General features: G+C 40.8%; 1 protein-coding gene across 5 annotated transcripts in view; it reads left to right on the top strand.

Moving 5' to 3' along the window:
- Window positions 1-25,920, top strand: part of LOC126484370 (E3 ubiquitin-protein ligase CCNB1IP1-like) — a 210,970-nt gene that overhangs the window by 11,604 nt on the left and 173,446 nt on the right. The window contains exon 2 of one of the 5 annotated variants that reach the window (XM_050107855.1): window positions 20,924-20,981. The exons of the other annotated variants lie outside the window; for them this stretch is intronic. The gene's annotated coding sequence lies outside the window, so the exon portion shown is untranslated. The remainder of the gene's footprint in view (window positions 1-20,923; window positions 20,982-25,920) is intronic. 5 annotated transcript variants of the gene reach the window in all.

Here is a 25,920-nt window from a genome sequence, read left to right as displayed (position 1 = left end):
AAAGCCATGTATTGAGAGTCAGTTGTAAATAGATGTAGAGGCAGAATGCAGGTACTCATTCTTTCCATAGAAGGGGAGAGTGTAGAGGTTCAAAAGGCGAGAGTGCTTAAGTTAGGTTAAAGTTAGGAGTTTAGCACTAATAAAGTTAGTTAGAATGTGAAGAATATTGGGAACCAGAAAAGTCATATTTGTGTTACATTTGGTTGCACATTCAGTGCTACAATATCGTGGCTTAATTGGGTCGGCGGAGTGCTGAATTTAGCAACACAAAGGAGAATGCTGTGTCAGTGGCCAGTTTTCCGCGCAGCAGAAGACGTGACAAGAGGCAGCTCGCCACACTGCAGGGTGTTGACACTGAGGGCAGTAATCGGGTCAGTTACGCCTGTCATGGAAGTCATTGCTTGGGGTGCATTGTGGTAATGCATTGTTGCCATCATCCTTGGACGCTGCTGTCATGAATGCTGCAACTGGGGCAGGAGTCGGGGAGCCTAGGCTGCCGATGCCAGACAGCTGCCACTTGTGAGGTCCACTGAGACGGGGCACTGACCTGTCAACTGCCAAGCCCCCTAGCCACCAGCACCACAGAGGCCCATGGCGCGTGGTCCTAGCTGCTGCAGTTAAGTCCCTGCAAGTCCGGAGTGCCACTGTGGAGGCAGCAGTTCCGAGTTACACCAGCACAGCTTCAGAGGCAGCAGTGGACAAACATGTGAACATCCACCAGTCACCTCTGTCGCCACCAAGAATATTACATGTGGAAAGAAACCTCTCCCAGAGGGCTCACAACCCTTGCATTGTAGCTGATAAATAAATGTTGTTATTCTGTCATCAGGATTTATCTGTGGACACACCCTCACCATCGTCTTCCTCATGCCCAGCAGAGAACCCAGGTTCAAACCTAGTGATGGGCAGTGAGGCCCCATGCCTGTTAGGGTGCCCTGTTTACACTGGTATCAGATGTGGCCGTTTACACAACCACCAAGCACATCCCACTCCAGTCCCATCACAAGTATATTCTATCCTATCAAAGACAGGGCCACCTGTGAAAGCGGTCATATCATCTACCAGCTCTGATGTAACTGGCATAGTCCATATCAATTCAGGCAGGCTAGGAAAAAATCTTACCTTCATAGTCTTAGATGTTATTGAATTCATACGTTAAAATAAAGGACAAAGTAAGAAACATGTATTTTTTGTTTTCTCAACAAGAAAAAAGAAGAAAAAAAAAAAAACTGCTCCGAGATACAGTCTTCCAAAGATGACACTGCACATACCATTTTGAAGATGCGAACTTTGGAAAGAATTTTAAAATGTTGTATCTCTGGAACGGTTCTAGATATTTTTTTTTTTTTTTTTCAGTTTGAAAGATAATTGCTTTATTGTTACAAAGAAATCTTCCATTTGGACTTATCTGTCCAAGTTCTTTTACTACAGTGTTCTGAACTTTTTTGTAATTTAGGGTAAAAATTTTTTTTTCGAAAAATGCCAATCCATAAATTTTTATTTATTTATTTATTTTTTTTTTTTTATTTTTATTTTTTTTTTTTTTTTCCTGTTGATGAGTTAAGGTGAAAAGGTGAGCTCCACTTTTAAGTTGAACTGGTTTTAGAAACAATTGAAATTTTTGCCATACATGAAACCTGTTTTATTACCACATTATCACCCATCTGGCTCATAAAAATCAAAACGTAGCCATATTTAATATAATTTTAGTTTTTCAAGCATTTTAAATGATTCCAAAATGTATGTGAAAGGTCTAAAGATTTAGAGGCTTCAGTTTATACAACTTCTGTGCACTCTGTTTTGTACTGAAATTAGCCAGTCAATGAACTAAAAATGTGTTCCACTGCTTCAGTATCTTCCTTTGGTATAGAGTGATGACTTCCTGTTGAACCAATAGGAACTGGAGCACTTTCAATCTTCAAAACATTGTGAAGAGGAAGTGAGCACTGATGGCATTGTTGCTGTCCTTCGGCTGGAAACCTAATCAGCAGCTGGTCCATGTAGTAGCATAAAGTTCACTACAATCTCATTTAACTCATAACTGGTGTCTATAATCTCTGCAATCCACCAGGCACGGTCATACACACATGCCACAAGCATCTCCCTTCTCAGGTTGTGAATCTGAATATTATCCTGCTGTTTCTGAGGTGTTGGCCAAACGAACAAAGTTTTTTTTTTCTTGCTCTTTAAAGTGCATGCAATATTAGTTCGCCCATCACTTTGAGTTCAAAACTGTGTCTTCTGAATTCCTTTCACAGGAGTAGTTTGTTTGGACCATTCTTCTTTTTTCTGCTCACGGAATTCTTCGATTTCCTCTTTGGACAAAAGAATGAGAGTTGTGGATGTGTAAGATTTCACAACTCTCGTAAAATCCTCAGCATTCTGAATCACAGCTGTATTTGGTCTGGAAACGTTATGTTTTGTAGCATGGTGCTTCAGCTGGCCTCCTACACCATCATAAGGCCCCCTTCCCATGACCAGTAGCACTGTATAGCCAGTCAGTTGGCGCAAGTGACTTATGCAATTCAAACAGCTGGTAACAATTTTTAAAATGACTAGGAGCACCATCAGAAATAATGATGATCTTCTCTGCCCCTGTTTGCAGTTGAAGAATTTTGCGCACTGCCAGCAAAGCATGTGCTGAGTCATGTCCTGTGTCATCACTTATAACTGCAATAATTGTGGTCTTGTTTTGAAAATATGTCACTCCTGTAAAAATTGAAACTTGGTCGTTACCCCAATGATACCCTTGTACTTCTTGTGGGAGGATTACAGAGCAGTTCTCAGCAAAATAACAGTGAAGCACAAAACGTAGTTCTTCAGCCTTTACACACCCTTACACTTCTGCAGTGTGTTGTTGCAGTTTCTTCAGATGCTGGTGTGTTACTGCTTTAACTGACCATTTACCAAGTTTATCAATGAGACTGTCAAAAGCAACAGTTTTCTTAATTAGTTTATTTTCCTCCCATGTCACATATGTGATTTCTGCAGAGTTATCTGCTACATCTTCCAGGCCAAGTGTCTGCAAAGACAGTCCTCCCTTTCCAGGGCAGTCACCATGTTCTTCAAATGAACAAGTCTCGCTTTACGTCACAGACTACTAATGACTTCACACACACGACCAAGATGTCATGTCACCGCTCCAGTAAGTTCTTCAAAGTTACCACACAAAGTTCAAAATTCATGCAGTGCACACATAAACAGACATCTCTAGGTGGGCGTGGAACTACCCACTTAGGTTGTAGTGCATAAAATTTTCATCTTCCAATATGTGAAGTTGTATAATTGCTCTTCTAAATTGCAAATGTTTTTTTAATACTGTGAGTCATGTACCTCTTCACTTTCACAACTTTTTGGACCTTCAACTGCTACAGTTATAGTGTCTTTTTTTGTTGGCACTCTGGTGAGAACAGTCCCATTTATCTTTCAGATAAAATGACTGCACTATTTGAACTTAAGCTGCTTCTACAGGATGACCATAATAGGGTTATATTCTTCCAAAGACTAATTTTACAGACCTCACATTTTTTTATTTGTCTACCATTTACTTTGATACTGATGAAACATGGTTCATAATTGTTTTTCTTTGAAAATGTCTCTGGAATAATAGTTAAAAATTGCACCTTTTCACTGAAAGATGCACAATATTCAGCAGCTGAATTGACATTTGTGAATAATTCCTGCAAGAGGTGCAAGAGTGCTTTGGTTCATTTTCTTCTGAAGATGGAATTTCTACTTTGAAGACTGTGATCAGTTTTGCTGTAGTATATTCATCCATAGCTTTAGGAATTTCTCTGTGCTTTCTTAATGCATAGAGCTTATGCTTCGACTTCACTGACCTCAGTTTCTTAACAGGACTAACACCTACCTCTGGAGTTGACTGATTCATGATATTTAATTCTTCCTCTATTGGTGCAAAATCTGTATCATCTGCACCATGGGAGGCTTCACCTTGTTCAGGTACTATATTGTTGTTATTCTGCCACAACATTTAGAACACACAAACTTGTCACTGGAAACATCTTCACTTTGAAACAAAGTCTTCAAATGAGAACACTTATTCCACACCTGAACAAAGTCTGATTTTTTGTTTGTCTTATATATCACTCTTTTATGGATATGCAAATAGTCAGCACATTTCACTCTCCTGTGGCCCCAGTCAGAAGTATTTCAAACAGTCCTTTTCACAAAACCCACTGCAACTGTGTCAACTGGCAAATTCCTCACGAAAACTCTGAACTCACTGGATGGTCTCAGATTTCGTAGAAGCCTCTCTTGTAAATAAATTAGCACTGAACAACTACAATACAGAAATATGCAATGAACAACCACGACAAAGAAACTGACAAGAAATTACAACAAAGTGTAAGAAATATCTGCAACAATGAGAGTGAAAAGAAATAGCTGCAACAAAGAAAGTGATAAGAAATAACTGCAACAAAGACAATAGAACTAATCTTTGTAACAAAGAAATTAGTAAGAAGCAACTTCAGTGAAGATATACATTATTCTTGAAAGTTAAAAAAAAAAGATTTTTTAAAATAAAACCTGTTCAACTTATAAGTGGAAGCTCTCCTTTACAGAGAATATAGTACTACATGGTGCTAATCAACAGAAAAAAATCTAACTTTTCTGGATTGACATTTCTGGAAAAAAAAATTTTTCTTTAAATTATAAAAAAATTAAAAGGCGACAATAAAAGAACTTTGATAGATATGTCCAAATGGAGGATACCATTGTAATCATAAAGCAATTATCCTTCAAATAAAAAAGCCTCTAACAAAATATCTAGAACTGTTACAGAGTTACAACATTTTTAAAAAATTTCTGAAATTCGCATCTTCAAAATGATATTTGCAGTGTCATCTTTGGAAGCCTGTACCTCGGGGCAGGATTTTTTTTTGGAGAAAACAAAAAAAATACGTGTTTTCTACGTACTCCTGAATTTTAACATACGCTAAATTCAGTAATATCTGAGACTATGAAGGTAACCCTCCCTGCATGAAGTGATATGGATTATACCAATTCTTGTGTACTTCATTTTATGTGGACGTGACCACCAACCATCTGTTCAGCTGAATGATGGCCACTACCTGTTGTGACTCGCCGATCATTCAAAGCGCCGCCGCGCAATTACGCGCGTCCTCTATGTGCGGCGCTGTCTGCCAGCCATGCAGCAGCTGCGCCACCTAAGCGGCCAGCCGAGCAGCGGCCGCTAGACTGGGACTCAGTGCTCATTCGAATGCTAACGTGTACACATGTCTTGCTTGTCAACTTACTCTATGACTTATATGTGTTGTGTCGTTCTGAAATATATGTGTTAGACTTGACGTTATAACAATTGGCGATGAGGTAGTGGATTTTTCCTTTTCACCGTTGACCCACAGGGTCCCATGGCTACTGTAGCAACTATTGCAAAATCTCCTTGAACAGAAAACGCTTCTAACAGTGGCGATTCGCGATTTCGTCGCGGTGTCAAATGCGGGGCGTTTCTCGTCGTTGGCTTTACCTCCTTTTCCTCCTTACGACGAGATGGCGGAAGACTGGTCTGATTATGAAAAACGTCTTCGACAGCACTTCTTGGCATTTCATGTCACGGACGAACAACCATGTAAGTCTCTGTTCCTTTACTGGATTTCACCTCAAATGTATCGGTTGTTGTCGCAATTGGCTCCTTTGAAGGATCCTGCGTCTTTGTCCTTTGCTGAAATGTGCTCCCTTCTGTCTGTCTATTTTCAAAAGCAAACGCATGTGGTAGCCTCTCGTTTGCCTTTTATCGTTGTCAAAAACAGCCACATCAATCCTATCGCGCTTGGGCTGCCGAACTTCACGGCCTCAGTCGAAAGTGTCAATTTGTTACTGACGTTCACAAAGAATCCTATGCCGATTCCATGGTATGGGATGCTATTATCCGGTCGGCGCCCGACAAAGAAGTTCGGCAATGTGCCCTTCAGTTGGCGAATCCGACTCTAGATGAAGTTCTCTCCATTGCGCAGTCTTTTGAAATTTCTCGCACCGCTGGGGCGCAAATAGAGGCGTGGGGTGATGTCGGGGAAATACAACCTCTGTGCGCTGTTGACGACGCATGCGGCGCGTCCCCGCCGGCCGACGTGGCCGCAGTGTGCTCCCACGCGCAGCCTCGGCCTAGCCGTAAACAACCCGCTAAGAAACTGCAGCAAAACCCCCGGCAACTTCCTTCATGCCTGTGGTTTTTTACGAAACATTCACTCGAGGATTGTCCCCAACGTTGGGCTGTGTGTCACAATTGCAAAAAGAAAGGTCATGTGTCTTCCGTTTGCAAATCCGACCGCATACATGATGTTCATGAACATGATGCTGATTCTGATTCTGTGTTGTCTGTCAGTTGCACTTCTTCCCTTTCAGGGAAGTTATTCCTCACTGTCCAAATCCTTGGTCGAGATGTTCGCATGCAAGTGGATACCGGTTCTGCTGCCACTATAATTAATTCTCAGACGTATCTTCAGTTGGGTTCTCCACTCCTGTCACCTGTCACTTGGCAGTTACGGATGTACAGTAAACAGAAGATTTCTCTCTTGGACAGTTTAATGCTGAGGTATCTTACAAATCCGTCGTTCGCACTGTTCCCATATTTGTGGTCGACCAGAGCAACGCAGAAAATCTTTTTGGTTTCGATGCCTTTCGCGTTTTTGGGTTCTCCATAGATGACTCTGTCACTATTGTCTCTGATGCTATTGCTTATGGTCAACTGGATTCCTTGTCAATGACATTTTCGTCCCTTTTTTCTCCTGGGTTAGGCCATGCAAACGACTTTGAAGCTCATATCACGCTCAAACCCACTGCTCGGCCTAAGTTTTTTCGGGCTCGGCCCATTCCTGTGGCCCTTCGTGATCGGGTAAAACGGGAGTTGGATCGTCTCACTACTTCAGGGGTCTTGCTCCCTGTCACTTCCAGTGAGTGGTCCTCTCCTGTCATTGTTGTTGCTAAGCCAAATGGTGATATTCGTCTCTGTGGCGATTTCAAAGCCACTGTAAATGCTCAATGCCTCATTGACACTTACCCTATGCCCCGTCCTGAAGAACTGTTCACTAAACTTGCTGGAGGCTAGTATTTTTCTAAAATTGACTTGTCAGAAGCTTATCATCAACTTCCTCTCGACGCTGCTTCCCAGCAGTTTCTGGTCCTTAACACGCCTTTCGGCCTCTATCAATACCAACACTTGCCATTCGGGATTGCTTTCACCGATTCTTGAAACAATTATTACTCCCTGTCCCTGGGTGTATCAATTACATGGATGACATTGTTGTCACTGGCTCCACCACTGACGAACATCTTCAAAATCTCCGCACACTTTTTCATGTCTTACAGACTGCCGGTCTTAAGTGTAATCTTCAGAAATCACAATTTTTTCAGGCATCTATCACATACTTGGGGTTTCAACTCTCTCGGGATGGTATTCGTCTGCTTCAGCAAACTGTCGCTGCGATCGATGCCCTTCCTCGCCCTACATCTGTTAAAGAACTGCAGGCCTTGGGGAAAATAGCATACTATCACAAGTTTTTACCGTCTGCGGCTTCGGTGGCTCAGCCGTTGCATCGCCTGTTGCATAAAACGTGCCTTTTCACTGGTCCACGTCATGCGAAGCGGCTTTCCAGAAATTGAAGACTCTGCTGAAACAGGCCCCGTGCCTGGCTACTTATCGACCTGGCCAACATCTTGTTCTTGCCACACACGCCTCTCAATACGGGGTCGGTGCAGTCCTTGCGCACCGTTTTTCTGACGGTTCGGAACAACCAATTGCTTATGCCTCCAAAACGCTCACGGATGCCCAACAAACGTATTCTCAAAGTGAGAAAGAAGCTTTGGCCATTATTTATGCTCTTCATAAGTTTCGTGTTTTTCTCTTTGGCTCAAAATTTCATCTTGTTACGGATCACAAACCACTTGTTTCCTTGTTTCATCCATCGTCACTTCCCGACAAGGCTGCACACCGCCTCCAGCGTTGGACTCTTTACTTGTCTCGTTTCAATTATGAGATTCATTTCCGGCCAACGGCTCAACATGCAAATGCTGATGCTCTGTCTCGCCTTCCCATGGGTCCTGATCAGGCATTCGATAGGGACGAACTTTTGTGTTTCCACCTGGATGTTGCCGAGCAGCGGGTTGCGGACGGGTTCCCCATCACTGGGGACACACTTGCGGCTGCTACGGGTTCTGACCCTATCCTCTCCCGGGTTTTACGCTGTATTCAGAAGGGTTGGCCAGATCGCCCATACGCTGAGACTTCTGATCCGTTGCGGAACTACTACGCTTTGCGCTACCGCCTCACGGCTAGGGATAGTGTTATCCTCCTCTCCACTGACAATGCTTCGCCGCGTGTTGTGGTACCTGCGTCTTTGCGTGCTTCGGTCTTGCGCCTCCTTCACCAAGAACACTGGGGTGTGTCTCGCACAAAATCTGTGGCACGCCGTCATGTGTACTGGCCTGGCATCGACTCTGAAATAGCACACACGGTCGCTGCCTGCGGCCCTTGTGCGTCACAGGCCGCTGCTCCGAAGTCATCTTTGTCACCGTGGCCTTCGCCTGAGAAGCCCTGGGAGCACATTCGTGCTGACTTTGTGGGACCCTTTTTAGGTACTTATTGGCTCCTCGTAATTGACGCCTACTCTAACTTTCCTTTCATTGTCCGTTGCACGTTGCCTACCACTGCGGCAACCACCAGTGCTCTCGCCCGCATTTTTTGTTTGGAAGGCCTCCCCTCTACTCTTGTTACTGATAATGGTCCGCAATTTGCCTCTTTCGAATTTGCGGATTTTTGTGCTCGTCACGGCGTTATGCATGTCACGGCCCCGCCGTTCCATCCACAATCCAACGGTGAGGCTGAACGACTGGTCTGCACATTTAAGGCTCAGATGCAGAAACTTCTGACTTCTTCTGCTGCTGCTGATGATGCGCTTCTCCAGTTTCTGGGGTCTTACCGTTTCACCCCCATGGGCGACCACAGCCTGGCTGAGCTCTTACATGGCCGACAGCCCCGCACACTACTTCATCTTCTGCGGCCTTCCACCTCACGGCCGCGGGTGCCTTCACTTGGCCGGTTCACCGCCGACGACCACGTCTAGGTACGGGGATATGGCAGGCGGCCAAAATGGAGCCCAGGCCGCATCTTAAGACACCGTGGCAGACGCCTGTATGAAATCCAGACAAACACAGGTGTTGCAGTGCGTCATTCGGACCAGCTCCGGCCTCGTGTGCCAGCAATGCCTGTTCCGAATGCCGCTACACCACCTTTGGCTCTACCTGATGTTCGGGATCTTGGCATCTGTCAAAACTCACAACGCAGCCCTCTCACTGTCATCGCGGTGCCAGCACAAGAACGGACGCCACCAGGAGATGTGCCCGTGCAGGAACCGGATGACCATCCTCTGTCAGAGCAAATCTACTTGCCTCCTCCTCCAACGGACGCCGACACATCGCCCATGTCTCCTGTCATATCATTTGGACTTGCCACAATGGGCAGATTGGTGCATGGGGCCCCAGCAGATTCGACCCCTACGTCTCCTGTCATCTCGACCCGTTATCATCGGGGGCACTTCCATCCGTACGGGAAGCCTCCTTCTCGAGACTTTACGGTGAGTCAAACAACGCCCATGGACGTTAGCCATCCCCAGGACACCTCCATCGAGACCAGTGCAACAATTTCAAAGGGGGGAAAAGTGTTGTGACTCGCCGATCATTCAAAGCACTGCCGCGCAATTACGTGTGTCCTCTACATGCGGCGCTGTCTGCCAGCCATGCAGCAGCTGCGCCACCTAAGCGGCCAGCCGAGCAGCCGCTGCTAGACTGGGACTCAGTGCTCATTCGAATGCTAACGTGTACACATGTCTTGCTTGTCAACTTACTCTGTGACTTACATGTGTTGTGTCATTCTGAAATATATGTGTTAGACTTGACGTTATGACACTACCAAAGTGGCCAAGAGCAGAACCGACCACCCAGTGTGGAAAACTGTGCTGAGTACAACACGCTTGATTTCAGTGGCTTCTGTACAACCCCTGTCATCTGGATTCTTCCATCATACTACTTATCTGAACTATGTAGATGGGAGTTGAATTGTAACACATCTTTCAATCCTGTAATCCTGTTTGCCTCAGTATCCGCTGGCCTGTTCCCTGCACGCATCTCCATTCCTGCTTCATGACACTGTCACCCACCTTACATTCGCATCTTGCTCTCCGCAGTCCTCCTCTTTCTTCATTCTGTATCCCGCACCAAATATATTCCTCCATGCCATTGTATGCTGCACCCCAACTCCCCTTGTATGTGGCTAGAATGAACTCACTGGTACTACATTCCTATCCCCTGTGTCTGCTGCCTCTCTCCTCCACCTGTCAGCCACCTTCCCTAACATTTTCTCCTCCTTTTTCCTCTCACCCACTGCAATCACCCCAAATTCCCCAACCCAATCAGATTGCGCTGCCGACACATAGTCAGCCTGGACAACATATCCATGTTGGCATGTGTGTTCTATCAGTTCTGAAGAGTTTGATAAAAAGTTATCAATATTTTGTCTTGTTTAGGGGCTTGTCTTCACTCAATACCTCATGTATGTGGTGAGTTGTTATTTTGCATCTTTGCATAAAATGCAGAATAATGTTTTATGACAATTTCAGTATTAGAAATAAACTATTATTTGCATAGAAACATGCTGTACAGCTAATGTCTAGTGCACAGTTCTCAAACTGTTGTAGAAGGAAAAAAAGAAAAAGACTACCCATACTGGCAACAGTCACACAATACATTTAGTTCCTTATGAAATGTGTAGTGAAGAACAAGCCATCATTTGCAAAAATATTAACATTCACAAATACAAACCTAAGAACAACAGTGGCTTTCAGTATTCACAAATTAACTCTCTCTTGCTCAGAAGCAAAGTATGCAACTATAAAAGTAATTGACCTTTATTCTTGTGAATGAAAGTTCTTGACAGATAGTAGGAGACGCAGTTTCACCTACTCATGGAGCAATACTAATTATAAATGTAGATTGACATTAATGTAGAAATCAATCAAAATGTAAATAACTAGCATGTAGCCACATACTCACAAAGAAAATTTATTATGTTTGTAGATCAACTGAGTCACTCCAGATCTTCGTGAGATAATACAAATGTGATCCATGAAACATATGAATAACTGGACTAAGCCATCCAAATCAAAAGTGAGGAGTGAGGAAAAGTTAGGTAATTTAATGTAGCTTAATTGAAATTTGGGCACATGTGGAAAAATTGAAACTTCCAGCATAAAAATGTCATTTTGTGCCTGTTTACTCCCCTCCAACTAAGGGCACAACCTTCCGTGACTCTTTATAGAGAAAGGTGGCTTACTTTCATGCAAGAGCGGAGCGAGTTACATCCAGTGATAATACTAGACATAAGAGTGGCACCACATCATTTTTCTAAAATGAGTTCCAATTTTGTGCATAGCATCGTAATGGAAATGTTTTTGTAAGGACGCTCTGAGAAGAATGAACATGCCGGACTGAATTTGTTATCGTCACACAGGGCCAGCACGTCCTGTGGTGGCAATGGTACCATTTGGTTTTCAGTAGGATGACATCTGGTTCACATAGACTGTAATTTGGACTGTAGCAGTCACATTTCTCACATGTAATGACTAGTGGCTGCCCCCTATCTTCATGGTCTCTGTGACGTTACCTTTCAACAAGATAATGCAAGACCACATGTTCCCCATGATGTCCTGGCCTAGATCTGTACAGAGGGTGTTCGACTCTCGTTCTGACAAGCATTTTTTCAAGATCTCTCACCCATTACAAACATCTGGTCATCAGTTGCCAAGAGACTGGCATGTCAGCACTAACCAGCCACTAATATTGATAAACTCTGGTATAGAGTTGAAGCAGCATGGACTAACGTGTCAAATTGAATATACTTAACATAACTCTGTCCAAACAGGTCTCAGAACGCCCAATGATGCTGACCAACTGCCATGTCATTCTCAGCTGATATGCATCACTGGATGCAGAAGTGGAGGGGCATGCAGTCAGCACACCACTCTCCCGCTGTTGTCAGTTTTCGTGACCAGAGCCGCCATTTCTCAGTCAAGTAGCTCTTCAGTTGTCCCCACAAGTGTTGAGTGCACCCCACTAAACGAAAGTTGATAGGCATGTTTCTGCATCTGAAAGACGGTCTTTATTCAAATTTTGCACCTGTTGCATAAGTATGGTGTTAGTACTGCCACTAAGAGGATGGAAATCAGGCTTGCTTTAAATACACTCTGTGATGGTCATGAATGCTACTTGCTTTGAGATTTGACATAGTGAGTTGATTTTAGTCATGAATGCCTTTAAGGCGACAAAGACACCATTGTCAACACCTCACCGAGTTTGAAGGAGGTCTTATAATAGTGCTATGAGAATCTGAATGTTTCTTCTGCAAAATTGCAGGAAGACTTGTCAGGAATATAGCCACTGTTCATGCTTACTGGCAGCGGTGGTCACAAGAATGTGCAGTCACAAGACTGGACTCCAGACACCCCCTTAGCACTACTGAGAGCGAAGACCATCATGTTCGGCATATGGCTCTGGTGCATTGTACTGCATCAGCAGCAGCGATTTGATCAGCAGTTGGCACCAAGTGACTCAATGAACTGTTAAAAATTGGTTACTTCAAGGACAGCTCTGAGCCAGACACCCTTTAGCGTGCATTGCAATGACCCCAAACTACCACAATTTGTGACTTCACTGCTGTCAAGTGAGAGCTCATTGTAGAGCATGACGGAAGTCTGATGTGTTTGTGATGAAAGCTGGTCGTGCCTCAGTGCCAGTGATGGCCGTGTGTTGGTTAGAAGCGGACCAATGAAGGGCCTGTAACCAACCTGTCTGTGCGCTAGATACACTGGACCTACACCTGGAGTTATGGCCTGGGGCGCGATTTTGTATGACAGTAGGAGGACTCTTGTGGTTATCCCACACACGCTGACTGCAAAATTATACATCTGGTGATTCGATTTATTGAGCTGCCTTTCATGGAAAGCATTCCAGAGGGTGCTCTCCAGCAGGATAAAGCTCATCCTCATGCTCGCCCAACAAGTTGTGCAGAGTGTTGACATGTTGCCTTGACCTGCTCAGTCACCACATCTGTCTCCAGTTGGGCACATCTGGTATCTCATCAGACAGCAACTCCAGCATCATCCACAAACAGCATGGACCATTCCTGTATTGACCGATCAATTGCAACACAGTTGGGCACATATGGTACATCTTTACTGCCCAGGGTTAGCAAACATAGTCTTCCGTTCTTACATATTAATATACAGTCTTTAAGAAAGAAGTTGGAAGAATTGCAGTACTGGTTAGAAACTTCCAACTGTGGTATACTTAGTGTAAATGAGCACTGGCTATATTCATCAGAAATTGACCTCAATATTCCATTTGGTTACTCCTTAGCTAGTAGTTACTGCAGATCAACAATTGGACATTGGGGTGTTGCAATATATATTAAGAATGGACTAAATCTACAATACTTTACTATTGATGCCACAGACCTGTGTATAGACACCACCTTTGAGGCTGCAGTTGTACATATACCTAAACATAATATTATTGTTGCCTCTGTATATCGCACAACATCTTCTAGTGAATATGAATTTATAGTAAATTAAAAAAAAACTGTTAGTCTTACTAACTAAGCCTAAATATAAATACCAAAGAATCTTAATTTTTGGTGATATTAATATGGATATCAGGGTACAGAGTCATATCATATTGGAATTCTTGGGTAGCCTAAGAGCTTTTGATTGCTATTGTCTAAACGATAAGCCTACAAGATATAATGCATGCTTAGACAATATAATAAGTAATATCCATGAAAATAATGTTGAAATTGGAGTAGTCAAGTTAGGCCTAGCTGACCATGATGGCCTATGGATTACAGTTCCAGTCAGCATTCCAGATAAACAACACTAAACTGTTAGGCCTATGAATGAATGCAACATAAGAGAGTTTAGAACTAGATTAAGGTCAGTTAACTGCAATGACATCTTATACAAAGATATGTGTGTGAATAACAGAAGCAAATTATTTATAGAGGAAATTGCAAGAATATTTGATGAGTGTTGTCCCAGATTAGTAAAAAGACAGAATAATAACCAAGCTCATAAACCACAGAGACTAAATAATTGGTTTACACCCTACCTCAACAGCATCAGGATTATTCTTCTTATGTTTAAGGACAGATCTCATAACAGCAACGAGTACAAAGAGATGTACATTAGAATAAGAAAAAAATTATAGATCTGAAATAAGTTTGGCAAAACGTAGGGCGAATGATAACTATATTCTTACATCCAGCAACAGCTGTAAAGCTGCCTGGGAAGTAATTAAAAGTGAAATAAATAGACCAACAACTCAACTAGCTATACCCATAGCCCCAGATATCTTAAACTCACACTTTGTTAACTTCAGTTTACAAGATTTGTCTCCCCTCAACACCATGCTTGATGCTAAAACTCTTTTAGGTTCAAATAAGTATGTAGTCCATAAATTCTGCTGGGCAACGGTAACTGAAAATGATGTTAGCAAAGCAATAGGCAAACCAAGTAGTTCCAGAGCAGAGGACTTCTATGATCTGTCAAACTTTGTCATAAAGAGGATATCAAGTGATCTTCTGCCCCCTCTAACCACTCTCATTAACCGTATATTACAGCAAGGGATTTTCCCCGACTGTTTGAAAATAGCAGTAACTATTCCCATGTTTAAGAAAGGAGATAAATCAAATCCAAGTAACTATCGCCCTATCTCATTAATCCCAATAATTTCTAAAATAATCGAAGACTGTGTTACCAACAAATGAATCACTATTTTGAGAGGAATAACTTGTTAAGTAACTCACAGTATGGATTCAGGTCTAAACTATCCACAGTTAAAGCAGTTGAAAATATTGTTAGTGATATATATGATGGCTTTGAAAATAAATTAATCTCCTGTGCTACTCTCCTAGACCCGAGTAAAGCATTTGACACTGTATCTCATAGTACTTTGATCATGAAATTAATACACTACGGCATGGAAGAGGACACCCTGAAATTATTAGAATCCTACTTAAGCAACAGAGTACAATTTGATAGTGTAAATGGGCAGCTGTCAAACCCACAAACAATAAAAAGAGGTGTGCCACAGGCAGCGCCGGCTTTAGGGTGGGGCGACTCGGGCGGTCGCCCAGGGCGCCGGGGCCCAAGGGGCGCCACGTACTAAACGCATGTAAAAAAAAAAATTACAATTTACAATCACCCCTTTCGCGAAACTAAAATATTATTCAGTCTCATTCAACACACGTCGCTAATCTCATGAATGCGCGATGAATTCGGGGTAGCAGAAGAGAAATCATGCTGAATGCAATCTTCGTATTGTCTGCAACCATCCATGTTTGACGCGGGCTAGCACGGGCTCTACCAAAGCGCCTCTCTTATTTGTTTCAAGAACTGCAACAAGGAAGAGCCTATGCAGCCGCACCATCTCTCGTTTACAACAGAAACTACCGGTCGCTCCAAATAAAAGAAAATACAGACTGTGAAATATACATTACATTACGATTTAATTAATACGAATGTATTATATCGAATATTTGTGACTTAATGACTCATGTACATTAATTAATAGATCATGCAATGCGTGCACTGCATTCATAGAGAATTCTCCCCTAACTTACTGAAATAATACAGCGCCACACAATGTTTGTTAGACTGCATATGTTGGCAGCGCTACGATTTGCACCCGCATGTCAGTAATTGTCAGTAAGAGTCGGAAGCAGCGGTCATGTTTTCGTGGCTGAATAATTGTGAGTGAAACGAGTGTCGTGACTGTGTCAACATTTTAATTTTCTGGTAGGTGCGAAAAACATTTTTATCTTTCAGTTCAGGTTTTTTTCTAGTTACGTCTACTGATAGGTGAATTTCTTTATTTGTTATAGATCGAATATTGTGGTCGCGAAATAGAGCAGTGTCTAAGCAATAATTTGTCAAATTATTAAATCATGCCAGAAGAGAAGGAAATGATTAAAAAAAAGCTTTCTGGTTCAGAAAATCGGAAAAGAAAAGCTGAAAAAGAAAAAGTTCTTGAAGAAACTAAAAAGCACATGAATATTTATAAGTACCTTAAAGGAAATTCTAAGGCAAATACTTCAGATATTTAATCAAAAGTCCATGTATCAGCAAATATTTCTTCAGATTGTGAACAATTATACACAAAAAATATACAATCACCTATTGAAGGTGATCAAATTGACCAGCGCAGTACATATTTGCATGAATCCTCTGATATTTCTCCAAGTCAAAATCAACACATGACATCTGTGGTCGATGAAAGTATCAACGTTCTTGCAATAAAAGAATACAATGTTTCTGATGTAGGTACGTGGCCAAAAGTACTTAATGCATTATAATATGTGGACCCTCACAAGTATGTCTAAATAATTTTTCAAAAGATGAAAATGGGCGTCATTTCTCTTCAACTCATTGCACAAGAAAACTATCAAACGAAGAAACTATCAGACGACGGTGGCTAGTTTATTCTGTATAAAACGACAGTGTCTTTTGCTTTTGTTGTCGACTGTTTGATTTAAAGTCAACTACTAATTTGACTACCACTGTGGGTTTCAGAAATTGGAAACATTTAAGTGAAGCTCTGAAACTGCATGAAAATAGTCCTAACCACAAAAAAGCATTTACTCAATGGACTGAAGCTGAAATCAGGTTTAAAGCTGGATTAACTATTGACAAGGAAGAACAAAAGCTAATTTCTAAAGAAAGTTTACGATGGAGCAATGTGCTTCAAAGATTGACGCACATTACTTTGTATTTGGCTGAAAATAATATGGCATTCAGAGGGTTATCAGATAAATTATTTACCCCAAATAATGGAAAATTCTTAGGTCTTGTACAGTTATTGGCTAAGTTTGATCCAATCATGGAAGAGCACGTTAGACTGGCATTGAATGGTGATTTGGCTGACCATTATTGCGGCAAAAATATACAAAATGAATTAATAGAACTCATGGCATCGCACGTTATGTCTACAATCGTATCCCGCATAAAGGGTTCAAAGTATTATGCAATCATAGCTGACTGTACTCCAGATATAAGCCACAAAGAACAACTTTCGATAACTTTCCTAAGATGCGCCGACATAACAGAGGATGGCGTAAGTGTAAAAGAACATTTCATCTCATTTCTGCAAATAGATGATACAACCGGTGAAGGCCTCACAGAAAGCATTTTAAAAACATTGAGTGATCTTGACCTTAACATTAATGACTGAAGAGGACAGGGCTACAATAACGGCGCGAACATGAAGGGGAAAAATAAAGGCGTCCAGAACAGAATTAAGAAGTTAAATAAACTAGCTTTTTTTGTGCCATGTGGATGCCATAGTTATAATTTGGTATTGTGTGATGCGGCAAAATCATCAGTAAAATCCGTGACACTGTTCGGAATGTTACAAAAAATGTTTAATCTATTTGCTGGATCGGTAAATAGATGGAAAATTTTGACCGACCATTTGAAGATATACACCCTGAAAAATGTAAGTGACACACGCTGGGAAGCTCGAATTGATAGCGTCAAAGCGGTTCGTTATCAATATGCGAAATGCATGACGCTTTGGTTTCGTTGGCCGATGCTAATGAACAAAGCGATGCTGCGGTGTCACACGAAGCGACAACACTAGGAGGACAATTAAAAGACTTCAGCTTCATTGTTTCTCTCGTGACATGGTATGATGTTCTGTTTCAAATTAACGTTGTGAGTAAAGCAAGTCACTCACCCACACTCAACTTTGTCGAGTTTATGGGAACCCTTGACAAATGTTGCTCTTATTTGGAAACATATAGACAAACAGGTTTCGATCAAGCTATTGTAACAGCAACTGAACTGGCTTTGGATCTTGATACGCAGCCATTATTTAAAACAAATGCGATTAAGACGTATTAAACACAGGCTGGGTGAAGAGACTGTTGATGATCAAATAACTGACCCAAAAAAGAAGTTTAAAGTAGAGTTTTTCAATGCACTGTTGGACACCGTGCACATATCCATGAAAGAAAGATTTGAACAGATGCAAGAATTTTCTGCGACGTGGAGTTTCTTGTTTGACATTAAAAAAAATCAAAATAAAGAGGAACTAATACAATGCTGTTCTAAATTACAAGAAAAGTTAACTGTCAACATGAAGTCAGATATTGATGGAAATTTGCTGTGCGACGAAATTTTAGGCCTGCAACACAATCTCGAAGACAGCCAGGCAACGCCTATTGAAGCCTTAAACTACATAAAAAAGCATAATCTTCAAGAGTTATATCCCAACATCTGGATAACGTTACGTATTTTGCTAACAATACCAGTGACTGTCGCAAGCGGCGAACGCAGTTTTTCCAAACTGAAGTTGATAAAAACGTACTTGCGGTCTACAATGTCTCAAACAAGACTATCCAGTTTGGCCTCACTGTCCATTGAAAATGAAGTTGCAGAAAACCTGGACTTTGCTAATCTGATCAGAGACTTTGCCGACAGAAAAGCGAGAAAAGTAAAATTTTAGTCGTTTATAATTGTTTTTCATTAGGTGTAATATGTTTTGTGTTCAGATGACTGACAGAAAATATAGGTTTATGGCTTACAGTTATATTAAATTCAATAAAAATATGGTACCCAATTCAAAATTAGTGTTTTTTCGTTATACATATTACCTCCTATATATAAAAATCAATTGTTGTGTGTTAGTCTCACCAAAACAAAGAAATGGCTTGACCAATTTGAATAATTTTTGTTTTGTTTTGTTCGCTTTAGTACAGGGGTGCTTCAGAAAAGAAAAGAAATATTTGGGATATACGAGCCTGTTTCAACCACATTTTACGCATCTTTTCTTTGTTTGGAACACGCAAAAACAATTTTCTGGAGTTGTAGATGTACAGTGCAGTACTACGCAATATTTTTAGACAATTTCCCAAAACGTGAATGCCCAAACAATATATCACTGCTATACTGACTGTTACGGCAGCGACAGCAGCATGCTGGACTGACGTCACAGGCTACACAAGACTCACATGGAGCGTCTTAGCGGGCTTTCAAATTATTTGGATTTCATTTCCACTTAAAAAAATAAAATACTCAAATTTACGATGGAAAAAAACCATGTTATGATCATAAGATGACGCCATTAACCACTTAAGACGATTTCTAGAAAACAGTCAAATACCGTGTTGCAAAGCACTGCCAGGTTCGCTATTTATACAATAAAGGGCGCCAACTGGACGACTCGCCCGGGGCACCTGGATGGCTAAGGCCGGCCCTGGCCACAGGGCTCCATACTTGGGCCCTTCCTGTTTGTAGTGTATGTTAATGATATGCCACAGTATTTACTCTGTAAAACAGTCCTCTATGTGGACGATACAACTTTTATCAATTCAGGTCAGACTCTTGAATCTGTACAAGAAAAAAATAATATAATATTTGAAAAATCGATTCATTGGTTTAGTGTGAACTCCTTATTCATAAATGAAACAAAAACTGAGGAAATATTCTTTAATTTGAAGGTATCAAACAAAGAAAATAAGTCCGTTAAACTGCTAGGAATGATGATTGACCAGAAACTTAGCTGGGATAAACATATCACATACGTCTGTTCTAAACCTGCACATGCTATGCTCCTACTTTATAAGCTTAGGAGTAATGTCAGCCAAAACTTACTGCTGCATTCATATTTTGCTTATATCCACCCCCATCTTTCGTATGGTATTCTGCTCTGGGGAAATTCTCCCAATTCAATATCAATTTTCAGATGGCAAAAAAAGCTCTTCGATATATAGTGGGTTTATCTTCTAGGGATATATGCAGGGAACATTTAAAAAAACTTAACATCATGACAGTTCCTTGTTTGTACGTCTATTATTGCTTACTACACGTAAAAGAAAACATAGCTCAATATCCCCGTAGGTCATCTGTCCACACCCACAATACAAGACGAAACCACACAATTGATCTGCCATACTCTAGACTGTCCAAGATACATAATAGTTATAAATATGTAGGCCTTGAACTGTTTAATATGCTCCCTAAAATTGTACAAACAGTATCTAAAAGTAAATTTAAGACAACATTGGGTCAATGGCTCAAAGGTAAAGCATTTTACTCAGTTGATGAATATAAAGATTGTATTATGGCAGATTTGCTGTTTTAACATAGAGAAAGGTACCTCTGCCCGTAGTAGGACCTAAATTTGCATCAATAGCTTAGGATAATGACATAGTGTTATCAACATGTATATGATAATGACATAGTGTCATCGACGCGAATACTCCCTGCTTAATATAAATCTGTATAATGTTTTCTTTTTTATTGTAAAATTAACAATATATAAAATTCTTAATGTGTGCTATTGTACTACACTAACATTCATATGATTTATATATACGTTTTTATGAGAATATATCCATCTTTATACTGTAATTGAACTTATTGACAAAGCCAATTGTATAAGAAAATACTGAACGGCTAATAAAGATTTTTATTCTTATTCTTATGGTACCTCATCAGACAGTAACTCCAGCATCATCCACAAACAGCATGGACCATTCCTGTATTGACCAATCAATTGCAACAGGCATGGAACTCCATTCCACTTACTGACATCTGGTACCTGTACACCACAATGCATGCACGTTTGTATGCTTGCATTCAACATTGTGGCGATTATACTGTTTATTAATGTACTAGCATTTCACATTTGCAGTGGCTCATATCTCTTTTACATTAACCTGCGATCTTGCAGTATAAATCACTTAAATATGTTAGCTAGGCAAATCTATTCCCAAAATTTCATTACTCTAAATTAGTTATTTTTGGGTGTTGTGATTTTTTTTTTTTTTTTTTTTCAGTCATTGTATCATCATCATACTGGCCGAGCGCTTGGTCTGACGGATGTGGTGCCATTGAGTACGCAGCATGATATCTTTGGTTCATATAGCCAGTAATTTGAACTGCAGCCATCTCGAGTTTGATGTGTTAAGACCGGTAGCTATGGCCTTTCTTCAGAGTAGCCATGGCATTACTTTTCAAGAAGATGAAACAAAACCACTAAATGACGTGTTGCCCATGCTATTTGACCTGCTTCGACATGGAGGATGTTAGACTGTTGTTCTGGCCAGCATGTTTTTCAGATATCTCACACTGTAATCAATTTTTCAGATATCTCACACTGTAAACAAATGGTCAACTGTTATTGAGAGATGGCATTCTGCCTCTCACCTCCCTGATAAACTCTGGTGACTTCCTGTCAGATGGTAAATCCTCACTTTGTGGTATTTGCACAAAGTGCAGACAACACTGCAGTAAAAAGATGTAATAATAGTACTGATACCGTGGAGACACAAGCTGCGTGGCAGTAGCTGTGTGCCTGTCGAAGTGTATTTCTTTGATGTAACTGAAAGCAACCCACTGCCAACCAGTCAAGTAGCACATCACTTTCATTTGTCTGCTGCCATGCTGCTACAGATGCGCGATTGGAAAGTGTTGCATTCAGTTACATTAAGGGAGTTATACTGAACAGGTGCATAGATACTGCCATGTGGCTCATGTCGCCACAGCCGCTGCACTGTAATTGCATCTAAACTGTGCAATCATTTGACTGTCTGTTGAGTGTGTGTTAATGGCTCTGATACAGAGAAGACTAAGCAAGTCATTTTAAATCACAGTAAAGGACCAGATCACAAGCAAAGGTGTATGAAACATTTTATAGGAAGTTTGGCAGCATGATTTTAAAATAGACTAGGTACTTGAAGACTTGAGTATGGTACGACAAAAAGATTAGTCATTTTAAATTAATAACGGCTTGCTCATTACTCAAATTGTCACTGTTGCTCAGCATCACATTGTCGCTTATGAACTGCCATTTCAGTATAGCCATGGAGCTGTGGTTGTGTAATCATCAAGCATTTGTCAGGGAAATATTTTTTAAAAGTGGTGATCGTTCCATTGCATCTCATTGCCAATTCTGCCAGCATTTCAGCTTGTGTTGAAGAAGATCTGTTCTGCCCCATAACACACTATTGTCACGGGGAATAAATCGTATGAGAAGCAGGTTCAGCTCTGAAATAAAAGTCAACTTGTTGTCCATCATCAGTCCAAACATCAGAAAACACTGACAACTAACACACTCTGTGGAAACTAGCCTACACTGCAGCAGTGGGGTTTGCTGCTGTACATAGAAAATGTCACTTAACAATGGTTGACTTCTTCGCATACACGTGCCAGCACATAATGTTCTCGACAAGAAAAGCTTTAAAGAAATCTAGTTGCAATGTATGTGTTAACAGGATGCAAAAATGATTTCAAGTTTCAGATCTGCCTGACTACAAAATAAATGACAGTCATTGAATGAATAATTCCATGTATTATCATATTTATGTACAAATATATATGTTTCACGCGTACACTCTCTAGTAGCCAGTTTTATGTTTTCTCCCTGACCTGTTACCGAATAGACACAAACATGTTTTTGGTTAGACTGCTTGCACAGCACTTCGCAGATATTCACTTCAGCCGTATGGTCTCAGTTACAGTCGAATAGTACGCCACATGGATTTTAGTTATTTGAAATAAAGCAGGAGCTTAGCACTGACTCCCCTTTGATTCCCGATTGCAATCTCGCTTACAGATCTTTTGCATGCAAAATCTCTCCCTTCTAATTGGCTGAATTCCAATGTACCCAATCAGCTTTCAGTTTTGATCTACACCAGCCCATGTTTTCTGTCTTGAACCAATCATGTTACCAAATTATTTTGGACAAAATGTTGAATAACATGTTTCAGGCAAGCAAATAAAAGAAAATTAATCCCATGAAGAACATTTTACAAGGGCTGTCCAGAAAGTAACAATATGGAGAAACCAAATTTTATTATATATGTTTTAAAAGTACACTCTTAAGCTATATTTCTTCATAAGTGCCATTCAAATGGAGGCAAGTACACTCTTAAGCTATATTTCTACATAATTTCCATTCAAATGGAGGCACTTATCACACTGTGGCACAAGTTTTTCAATACCATCTCTATAGAAATCTTCCCCCTACAATTGAAACTACTGGTTTATAATGGTATATGGTTTGGCATCATTATCAAAGGGTTGTGTTGCAAGCGATGTTGCTGGGAAGAGGTGGTAGTCACTCGGTGCCAAATCCGGGCTGTATGGTGGATGATCAGACACCTCCCATCCAAAGCCCATAGGTGCTCTGTCATACAATTGGGCATGTGTGACGTGTGGTGTCGTGAGAAAACAAAAGTTTTGCACCAGTTTTTCCACGAAGCTTGTTTTGTATCACCCACCTAATTTTTCAGTGTTTGACAATACCTCTCTGAGTTAATTGTTGTGCGCCACATTCGTGGAAATCAATGAGAATCACTCCCTTAGACTCCCATAACACAGTAGCCATGATCTTTCTTGCTGACAATGTTTGGAAAAACTTCCTTGGTTTCTTGGGAGAATTTGTGTGTCCTCATTCCAATGACTGCCTTTTTGTTTCACAGTTAACATGTTTCACCCAGTTGTCGCCCCTGTTTCAATACGATCGTAACTTTGTTACCATTTTTCTGATAACCTTCAAGGAAGGTCAGTGCTGCACTGAGTCTGTTTTCCCAGTCTTTCATTAGGGTTTTGGAAACCCATCTAACACAAAATTTGTTGTAACCAAACTTCTCTGCCACTGTTCCATGCGACAAACTCCTTGAAATTTGGGGAAGTGTCGTGAAAGTTCCGTAATCATTAAATGACAAATTTCATGAATTATGTTGTTGATTTTCATCACCAGTTCTTCAGTCATAAGGCTAGGCCATCCAGTGCGTTCCTCATCATGAACATTAGTAAGGAAATTTTTAAAATCAATGCTACATTGGCTCACTCAGCTTTCACTCATTATTTCTTTTCCAGAGACATCACAGAGGTCATGATAAATTTCAATTGGTTTGCAGTTTTTTGTCAACAAAAACTTAATCACAGGATGCTTGTAACAAGTGCCTGGATTCTCTATTACAGTGCAAATTTAAACACATCACAGAAAGCAAAGCAGCAGAGACATAGACACCGCTGGATGTGTAGTTAGTATAGGAACATTATGGCATCGAGATGGCGGCTGTAGCCCCATCCACTGCCCTGATAGACAAACATGTCTGTTACTTTCTGGATAGTCCTTGTATAATTAAAAAGTACCATGAACTGGCTTCTTACATTTCACAATTACCCTGATGTATGTGGTCCATACGTGCAACATATATTCACAGTCTCACACTCTTATACACGTAGTTACTTACAATTGCAAAGATTCACAAATCATATACCATATTTAGTCCATCAGTCACTCAGACATTAAAACAAATGAAAGTATCATTTAACATAGATCATAGTGCCAGTAAAATGAAAATTATTATGTAAACTATTTTACAGAAATTGTTTTACTATGTTATTGAAAGGCTAGATACGTCATCAAACTTGTTCACTGACTTTTACGTAATAAATATGGTGCTTTACGTTATCTCGTTTATTTCAAAAAGCACTGTTGATATGAGGCTGAAATTAATATGGGAATAAACTATTAAAACAAAAAAAATTGTACAAAGTTTTATTGCCTCTGACACGGAAAAAATGTGATTTAACTTGTAATAGTGAATGTATTGTTTCATCTCTTGTAAGTTAGCAACATCACTTGGTTAAGTAACTGGGTGGCTCATGTGTGAGCATCTCTCACGATGAAGCTATAATTCATCATGTGTATGAAGCTAGGTATTGTCTGATTCTACACTGATGAGCCAAAACATTGTGACTGGGCAGTTTGCTGGTAAGTTTTTGGAGGTATATGGCATTAGACATCTATGCACAGGTCATGTCTTTGTCATAAATAACAGGCTGCTGATTTGCATGTGCAGTGATGGTGCCCGATAGCCAGAGATGTTCATAAGGATTTACATCACGTGAATTTGGTCATCACGATATCAACCTGAATTAGTTATAATGCTCCATAAACAAGTTTAGCACGGTTCTGGCTCTGAGACATGAATAATTGTACTGCTGAAAGGTGGCGTAGCCATCAGGGAAGACATCAAGCAGGAAGGGATGCAAGTGGTTTGCAGCTATCAGCGTGTCTTCCATTAGTGCCACAGATCCCATGCAAGCGCAGGAGAAAATTCCCATAGCATAATACTGCTTGCACCAACCTGCAGTCGTGACATGCTGCACGTTTCGAGCTGCCATTCACCACAATGATGGCATTTGTGGAGACAATCAGCGACCAAGTGTAGCAAAACGATTGACCCAAAGAGCCGACATGAAGGTCATAATTGACTATGTCATTCAGTCAACATGTGAACATGTAGGAGTGGTCTGCTGTGGAGATCCATGTTCAACAGTGTACGATGAACGGTGTGCCCCGAAACATTGTATGTATGTGTGCCAGCATTGCGCTCTTTTTGGAGAGATGCCACATATCAGCTATCTTACTTTACAGAGCAGACAAGCCTCTGAACTGCATGTTATGTGAAGAGCCATGGATTCCAACCATTTAGCACCTAGTGGTAGTTCCCCTGTCCTTCTACCTCCTTCCGTAGATTTCATAACAGTAGTATGTGAACATGTGACCAGCTTCGGTATTTTTTAGATATTCATTCATAGGCTCTGCGTAATAATAATAATAATAATAATAATAATAATAATAATAACTCATTTGGAGTAGTGAAATGGAGTAACACAGACCTAGAAGCACTCAATACACTTACACGATCACAATGCCACAAATATAGAATACATCACATACATTCAGCAACTGAAAGATTCACATTAAGCAGAAAGGAAGGAGGAAGGGGATTTATCGACATAAAAAGCCTACATT

This window comes from Schistocerca serialis, chromosome 1, assembly GCF_023864345.2.
Source record: "Schistocerca serialis cubense isolate TAMUIC-IGC-003099 chromosome 1, iqSchSeri2.2, whole genome shotgun sequence".
NCBI lineage: Eukaryota > Metazoa > Arthropoda > Insecta > Orthoptera > Acrididae > Schistocerca > Schistocerca serialis.
Note: the sequence above shows the minus strand (reverse complement) of the source record. Positions and strands in the feature narration are given on the sequence as shown.